Source organism: Silene latifolia, chromosome 1 (assembly GCF_048544455.1).
Source record: "Silene latifolia isolate original U9 population chromosome 1, ASM4854445v1, whole genome shotgun sequence".
Classification (NCBI taxonomy): Eukaryota; Viridiplantae; Streptophyta; class Magnoliopsida; order Caryophyllales; family Caryophyllaceae; genus Silene; species Silene latifolia.
The window spans coordinates 135,498,972-135,507,757 of record NC_133526.1 but is presented as its reverse complement, the minus strand read 5'-3'; the positions used below and the strand labels follow the sequence as shown (position 1 = coordinate 135,507,757).

The 8,786-nt window shown below is 35.6% G+C and overlaps 1 long non-coding RNA gene across 8 annotated transcripts; it reads left to right on the top strand.

The window, feature by feature from the left end:
* The first annotated feature begins 1,877 nt into the window (after positions 1-1,877).
* Positions 1,878-8,552, top strand: LOC141609543 (uncharacterized). Of its 8 annotated transcripts, none has more exons than XR_012527510.1 (5): positions 1,878-2,097; positions 2,630-2,836; positions 3,080-3,174; positions 6,752-7,004; positions 8,182-8,552. It is a non-coding gene; the product is annotated as an uncharacterized LOC141609543 (long non-coding RNA). The 8 variants fall into 8 exon arrangements; XR_012527504.1 differs by having other exon boundaries at positions 3,049-3,174; XR_012527491.1 differs by lacking the exon at positions 8,182-8,552 and having other exon boundaries at positions 6,752-7,132.
* The last annotated feature ends 234 nt before the right edge of the window (positions 8,553-8,786 follow it).

The window sequence follows — 8,786 nt, the reverse complement described above, 5'->3', positions numbered from 1 at the left end:
TGAGGGGCTGCCTGACCACGTGTCGAACGATACGCGGCGATCGGCTCCTTGCGTCCCTAACCTCGGCTCCTTCCCCGTAGCGGGAGGGGCTCCTTCTTCGACTTGGACTTCTTCTCCAACTCGCCGAGTCGGACTCCTCTGGCTCCTTCGGGGTGAGCCTCGTTCGTGTGGCGGGGACGCTGTCCTCCCACGAGTGCGGGAAGGACTTAGGTCTACCGCGCCCACTTTGGGCTCCCCCGGCGACTTGGCTGGGTCAGCTTCTCCTAGTGCTCCGTTCAAATTTCTCGGAGTCACATTTTGGGCCCTGGTCTCCCGGACAGTTTCCGCCGCTCTTGTCGGCGTGACAGTGTGAGCAGGCGTATTACTAATTAGGTCCAGGAGCATTTTCAGTTTTGCTACATCAACCACATGTCCCATGATGGTGACCTGGTTGGCTGGCAGTGGCGTGTCGGGTATTGATGGCATCCCGAACTCCGGTTGGATTACACCGCCGGTGGAAGGCTGTATGACTCCGGAGTTGTTGAAAGTATCATCTTGGTAAAATGCGGTTTCGTCGGTTACGACTGCGTCTTGTTGTTTCGACATTTTCTTAGCTTTTTGGGTGGGTTTTTGTTGGTTTTTTTTTTTTTGTGTTTGGGAATGAATGTGACTAGCTTCTAGTGTCTTTCCCCACAGACGGCGCCAATTGTTCCGGGTGTAATTCCAGAGCAAGTATCGTTACCACCCGTGGCTTGTAGAATGATGTCTTGGGTTGAACCCTTTTTGCTTCTATCGTCCCTCTCGGCCTCTCCTGCAACAACGAACGAACTGAGGGCTTGGCTTTGTGCCAAGCGTACTCACTCCGACGCTCAAGTCAGTAAACTTAAAGGATTAAGCTGTGTTGCTTGACTAGGTATGTATTGTAGAGAGATAAGGGAGATATTACCAAATGAATAGTGTATTTAGGTTTAGTTGTTGGATCCTTTCCTCAAAGAGGGTTGAGGAGTATTTATAGGCTTTTACCTTTTGTCACGTAGTGGCCAAGTGGTTATCTGGTGGAAAGACCGTTCTACCCTCGGCCGATGGACCTATGGCAGGCCGGCCGAGGGCCTTGGATGTGAGTACGTGGATATGCGTCCCGGCTGGCAGGTTGTCAGGCCGAGACCCAGGTGGCAGGCCGATGGGATGCATCGGCTGGGCTGTCTAAGTCGTTGACTTGCTGTGGATATCTTTGACCTTGCTCAGTGTGTTGACTTGGTCAGCGGTGCAGAATATGCCCCATCAAAAATATCTCTCCTATAAATAGGAGAGACTTAATTAGGTTTAGGGGGTATCATCTCTTCCCGGGGGGATCTCTCTCTCTTCATGTTTAATGTTTTCTGGTTCGATGTCGCTTTGCCTTTCATTTGCCGAATCTGAACTTTTGTAATTTCCTTTCTCTCTTTTATTCAAGTATTATTTCTCTTTCGCATACTTAATTTCTTGTTCTTTAATTTATGTTTTTATTAGTATTGTTATTAGTTTATGCAATTTCTCTTTAATGATCCTTTTACCATATTTTCTATTGCTTTATTAATTCACTAGTAGAAAAATGATACTCCCTCTATTTTTTTATATATGACTTTCTCACATTTCAAGATACTCATTTCTCTCTTCAATATCTCTTAAAATATAAGACTAAATAATATGATATGTATACTCATATGAAAGAGCATTTCGTAAGGAATTTAATGGTAACATTTTTATAATTTTTGAACAAATATATTTCTCTAAATATTAAAGTCAAAAGCTTACCTCGTAAATGTAAAACGTCATATATTAAAAAATGGAGGGAGTATTAGGCTACAGTCGTTATTGAAATTAACCGTAGGCATTTATTGTAACATAAAACTCCGCGCCAATTATCTTATACTCCGTACCTCCCTTTAACCTTATTGCAAATTCTATTCTCAATGTAAAAACCTTATCAGCCAGCCTATCATCGACATTGAAGAGAGACGAAGAACATTCAGCGATGATCAATGCCTATTCACCTTCAATGATACTCACCGTCGGCCGCCTCAAATCCACCTTGCCCAAATTCGTCACCTACCTTACCCGATATTGTCGGTCTACCAGGTATGAATTTTCCTTTTCGTTTTTTTTGTAAAAATCATTGCAATTACTTCGTTTTCCCTTATTTATCCTCATTTATCATTGAAATTCAGTTTTTTAACCATGTTAGGGCTTAGGAATTTAGTTTATTTTAACCATGTTAGGGATTAGGGTTAGGGCTTTCCAATTAAGAGGAAAGTGGTAATGGTAGTCTCAAGTATCTGGCCATTAGTAGCCATGTTGCGTCTTCGTCTTCTCATAGGTAATATCACTTGTAAAGTTTATAGCTTGACTTGTATATTTGTGTATTGATTGAGCAATGTGAATTGATATGTGTAATAAGCAAATGCCATAGACTGTTTGTTTTCTGTTTAAAATGTTGGTTAGAATGAATTCAGTTAAGTTGGCTTTGGAGTTGTATGATAGGTTGTGTGGTGGAGTAGTTTTTGCTGATTTTAAGATGATAAGGTTTTAGCAGTTGAATATTCTGTTCCACAAAATAGAACATTGAACTTCATAACTGGTGATGGTTTTGATTTAATTTCTATATTGATAGGTAAAAGATGGACATAGAACTATAGAAGGGTTAGCATGGTCTGTAAGCTAGATGAAAATCCTGGCATGTGATTTTGTAACTAAAGTACGACGACTTCTTATCTAGAAACGCCTGATGCGTATACGAAACTATTGGTATATCAGTGCAAATGATAAATGTAGGTCTATTGAGTTTGCTGTTGAATGGGGTAACAATCACAAGCACAAGGTAAATTTCTTTGTCAAGCCGTTCTTGTTGATTGTTGTTCATCCTAGCATGAATCGTAAATTCATATAAGTGGAAGTTTTTCTAACAATTACAACACTTGAATTAGGCTGTGAATTACAAATTCGTATCGAGTAGTGCTTTCCACTCGTATTAATTTCTTTGATAAGCCATTCTTGTTGATTGTTTGTTTTGTTTCATATTTTTTCGCTAAGGGTGACTGTTCTGTTTTTGATAAATTCCAAGATGCACACCCCTCGCAAACATGACTCTCCTCTTATGATGTTGATGACGATTTAATCGACCCTGAACTCCGCTATAGTTTTCACTGCAATTTCCAGGTTTTGGTTTTCTTTCTTATGATTTTATTTTCTGGTTGTTTATTTGGTAAATTGTGGTTCAAGACTTCAAGGGGTCAATTGTGGTTGTTGATGTGGGTTTATGTCGAAACTCTGTGAATTGGTTTTCTATGGGTTACTAGTTTTAAACCCGTGCAAATTGCACGGGTTTGTTCTTTAAAGTTGTGTATTAAATTATGTAAATAGAGAAGATTGCTCTTTAATTAAATTCATATTTAATTCTTTTTTCAATGAATATCATTTCATTTGAAGTTAGCAAGTTTGTACCTATTGGAGGTATCTAAAATATTGGAATTATAAAACAATATTTTATATAATCATATATCAAAACATAATAAAAGGTAGACAAAATTGAAGAAAAAAAACAACAAAAAATTGTTACAGTGTCCAATACATCTTGTTTAACAATTTTAATTGGCCAATGCAATACTCGTAGATATAAAAAAGATTTTTAGCTTTGAATTAAAAATTCCAGTTGCAATTTGTACAAATGATAATATTAAGATTAATTATAGTAAAATACGTTTTCTAGTTAGCTAAATTTGAGTTTCTACTCGATTTTGTTACTCATGGCGTCTTCAAATAACCCACTTATATAAGATGAAACAAAATTATTCAGACGAAAATTAACATGGACTTAGTGAAATCACAAATTGTTGCACCCATTTTTCAATTTAGTTAAACTCGTTCACATGATAAAATGAAACTTTTGACCCGTGTAGATCTAAAAATGATTTTTTTTCCCCATAATTTTTGACCCGTGTATATCTAAAATGATATTTTTCCCGGTTTTCATTTAGTACATATTGTTACTTAGTAGACGGAATAAAATGAAAATGGACCCGTGCACTTTTAAATCGATTTAGTGATTTTGTTTAATATTCAAACCTGTGAAATTATTAATATATATACTGCTTTTGTCTTAGTGAATAGTTTACATTTGCTTTCTTTTATGAGGGAAAGTTACGCAAATGCGAATTATTGACTGAGAAGGAGGAAGTCTATTATAATTAACCGCTAAACAATAATATTATAGTGTTCATAAATCTCATTAAAATGTAAGTCATACTAACACTTACAGTTAGTCTTGCTGAAGACGGATCGGAGCAAGTGACGGGTAATGCCACTCACAAAACGGATAGGGGGCCAAGGTGGGGGCACCCCCGTGTGCTTACCTCTCTCCTCTATTTAGGTCATTTGTGAGAGGAAATGGTATCCGTCACTCTAAAGTGACGTATGCGTGCCGTCTTCAATGAGATTTTGTGTAACACTTATGTGTTCAAAAAATTATATGAATAATTAATGTTAAAAATATTGTATTAATTACGACTCATATTTACCATGCTTTTTTTTTAATGTTGTACAAACAATTACTCCATAAATAATTAGCACCAACCAAACTTTTCTCCATATAAAGTAATAACTATACAAAAATACACTTAATAGTCTTACGGTCAAATATAGCCTCACTTGAGCATATAAGATGAATATATATTGTCTTTCTTTATACACTATGCTTTGGCCGTACGCGGTATCCATAATACTTAGCCCATCTTAAGCTTGAGACGAATGTGCCCGTTTTAATAAAAAAAAAATATGTAGAAAATAACACGTAAGACTGATGAATTTAATTCGAGTGACGGGGTTTAAACGAACACACAATCTCATTTAAGACGAAACTATCTGTCTTAAGTTTAAGATGGGTCAAATAATATATTACTTGCAAAAGACAAAAACAAATGTTTAGATATTAGCAAAAAACTTGCTTAACCATCCAAGTGCTAAATTATTTGACCCATTTTATATAAAGACGGAATATCCGTTTTAAATGAGGCTTATTGACGAATGAATTCCATAGTAACCCATAAGACCATAAGCCACGCGGTCCGAGCCCAATAATACCCTACGACTGCCATAGCCTCATGTACTGACATACTGTCATATTCATCCCAAATTCATATAGAAATTTTAATTCATATACGGCTTTCATATTATCACTGTCATTATCATAAATAATTAATACTAACCCTAAAATGACTCCGCCACTTCCCCTTCATCCTTCTCTCATTTGCTCCTATATTTTCCTCATTTTCAAAAAATAATTAAAACGCAACACTAAAAATTCTCAATCAATTTCGACACAAATCTTTTCTCAATCGTCCACTTCCTCATTTTCAAAAAAGAAATAAAAAATCGCAATCCTTGATCTCAATATTTTGAGATTTGGTTCTTTATTGTTGTGGAAAAACTATATGAAAATTTGTTTTAGGAAAGTAGCAACTTTGTATTGATGGAGTTGAGTTTAAAAGTTTGAGATCTGGTAATTGCATGTTTAGATTTGTTCTAAGTGAGTTGTTTTTTAGTCAAATATTTGTCTCTTGCGTCTACTTTTCCTTTTAAAAAAAGAAAATAAATTATGGGTATATTAGTAATTGTTTTCTATATTAATTTGTTAATTTTATATTTTATTTATAATGCTATACCGTATTTGTAAATCACTTATCGTATTGTTATATCTGTAATTATAAATTTCTAAAAATAATTGATTTTTTTTTTATTTTAATTGAAGTTTGAGTTCATGTTAACAATTGTAAGCAATTTATAATTATTTTCTGAGATTATAGTGTATTTGTTTTTTTTTTCCAGTTTAATAAATAATAAATTTCTAGATGGTATTGTATTAGTAGTTGATTTTGTTATTTTTTACTCGTATATTTTAATCAAGTTAATAATAATAGTAATAATTATTTTTTTGAAGTTAATTAATGGACAATATCAGAGCATGTGACATTAATTGCTGTACACTGATGATTTTTTCCGTAAATAAAAGATGAACATAGAACGTGGTATGTGGGTGGGGACACTTATTTAAAAATTATAAAAAATGAACTTTTAACCACAGGCTGACAACTCAGCACTGTGGTCTTTTAATAAAGAGGATATTTGCTAGGTATTCAAGTGGGGTTTTTCGGGTTTTCGGCTGTAACTGGTTTGAGAGTTTACTGCAATGGTTATGTGTTACAGGGACATTTTGTGTGGCTATTAATCCTGTCATATGATTTGTTGTTATGGTTTGTTAGATGAGCCACTCAGTTGGGAAATGAGTAAACTCTAATTTACTTGAATTCGGCTACTAGGATCCGATAAGGGTACCCCGCTTTGAAGTATATTTGATGAAGTTGTGATGTTTTATACCTTTCGCTCTTCCAATGATGCTTTAGACCTTTGAAGTACTGGTACCGATAGTCACATTTTTCAAGGGCGAGTGAGTTATATTTTAAGAGAGGGAGAGATGGAGAATTGGGTTCCTCTGCGCTCTTCCACTTCACAAACTTGTCCAAACATAGGAGAGATCTGGGGTGCTTATTTAGGGGCATAGATAGCAGAATTTTTGGTTTGATATTAAGTTTAAATTGTTTAGTCTCTCTCTTTTTTTTTTTTTGATATTAAGTTTAAGTTGTTTAGTCTATCTCATGCTTTTTTGGTTTGATATTCGAGTTTAAATAGTCAGTGTGCATATTTTCTTACTTTTTTTTTTATCGTCTATATTGTTTTCTAGGTAAAAGTTGCTGCTCCTTATGCCACTAGGTATCAGTGGTGAACACAACAAACATAATCATTTTTTCATTTATAGTTTTAATACATCTCAGTCTTATTAATGAAGTTGAAAGTTACTTAAACTCAAGAAGCAACACATATAATTAAAGGGGAGAATATTCTAATATTTATGCATGGAGGAGCTTCTTGATCAGAAAGAAAGGCGACGATCAGTAGCAGCACTTGTGCAGGAAATAAGGAAACAAGATGACGATGTAAGCATACCTCTGCTCTAGTGTATCAAATTTGGCAGGTCGGGAAACATGTGTGGTGCAACATTAATGGCAATTGTATGTTAAACATTGTTTTTTTTAATTAATTATTATCTTAATACAAAACTTTACACTCACTAGGAAAAAATATTATTGGAAATATTTTTTTTTTAAAATTTAATTGAGAAACGGCTACGTTCGCTGAAAGAGAACCGTAGCCTATTATTAACTTATGGCCACGGTTTAACCTTAATAATCGTAGCCAAAAATGACTTTTGGCTACGGTTTCCAGAGTTAACCGAAGCCAAAAGTCACTTACGTCTACGGTTTCTAACCGTAGCCGTAAGTACTTGATCTAAGGCAACGCCTCGATTTTCTACGGTTCAGGAACCGTAGCCAAAAGCCGTTTCTGTACTAGTGATTGTTGTTGTTTTATTTACTGTTATGCGTAGCTAATTCCCTTTAGTGCTAGGATTAGGAGAGCCATGATAGTAAAGCAATTATGCGATAATTAGTTTTGGAGGTTTTTGTTGTGAGAATTGTTTGATAGCAATTTAATAGTAATTATTAGGTTGAGTGCACGCGACCAAAGTAATTAAATTGGTTAAATTAAGACCTAGATCGGAAGATTGGAATGAACAGACCTGTTATGAACAATAGACTACCTTAATCAGAGCGGAAGCTATTTAGGAAGAATTTAGGGCAGATAGCGGATCAGAAGGACCTTTCCACTACCTTTCTCAAATCAGACCGACTGACCTACCTTTAGCTGACTTGTGTAATATCATGGTGAACCGACATCCTGGCATCTCTTTCTCTATTCTCTCTCAATCTTTACACACTTGCTATTTTAACTGCTTTTACTTTTATTGCTTTTATTTCAGTCCATTAGTTTAGTCAAAACAACTCAAACCCCCGAATTTGTGACGGTAGACAGACTGAATGATAAGTAGATAGTGACCGCCTTTCTGTGGAGTACGATACCCAAATTACCTCCGCTATACTAGTTAGAGCCGGTTGGTTTTATTTTTGATAGGGTTGCGACAGCCGTGTAAAATTTTGGCGTCGTTGCCGGGGAGGCAACTATTTTATTTACTTGTTTATTTTAGTCTGTCTTTAGCCTCAGGAAATTTATTCCTTGAGGCTGTTCTTATCTTTTCCTCTATTTTTATTTTGATAGGTCCTAACTAGACAGGATTCTAAGAGAAAGATCATCAAAGGGAAGGCTTGAGTACCTTTGATTCTTCTGCCAAGATGTCTAGCGTCTCCAGAATTATAGCACAATTCGAAGCTCAGAATGTAGGATCTGATAAGCTGGAGAATAGACAATTGATAGGCTTATCGTGTACCTATGCAAAGATAATATTTATACCCTAACAAAACAACTGAATGTAGTACGTAGGGGTCGAACCACAGAGAGACGGGAGTTTATAATTTAGTTGTTATGGATTGAATTTTACCTTGGTAGATTAACGGTTGATTGATTGCTTTGATTTGATGTAATGATAAAACAATAATAAAGAAAATGTCTAGGGATCGGGTCACACATGCTAATTATGTAAATGTTTATGTCAAGTTAGGAAGCTGATTTTACGATAAATGTTTAGGCTTAAAGACACTCACCTTACGATATTAGTGTCAACCATAGACCGGGTCCTAGAGAAACTCTCGTCCATGACTAGGTCTTCCTACTACACATGCTTAGTCTAATCCAATTCCGTGCCTCTCGACTTATAGATTAAATTAACAAATTTAATTTACGATTACGGCCGATAACCAAAGATT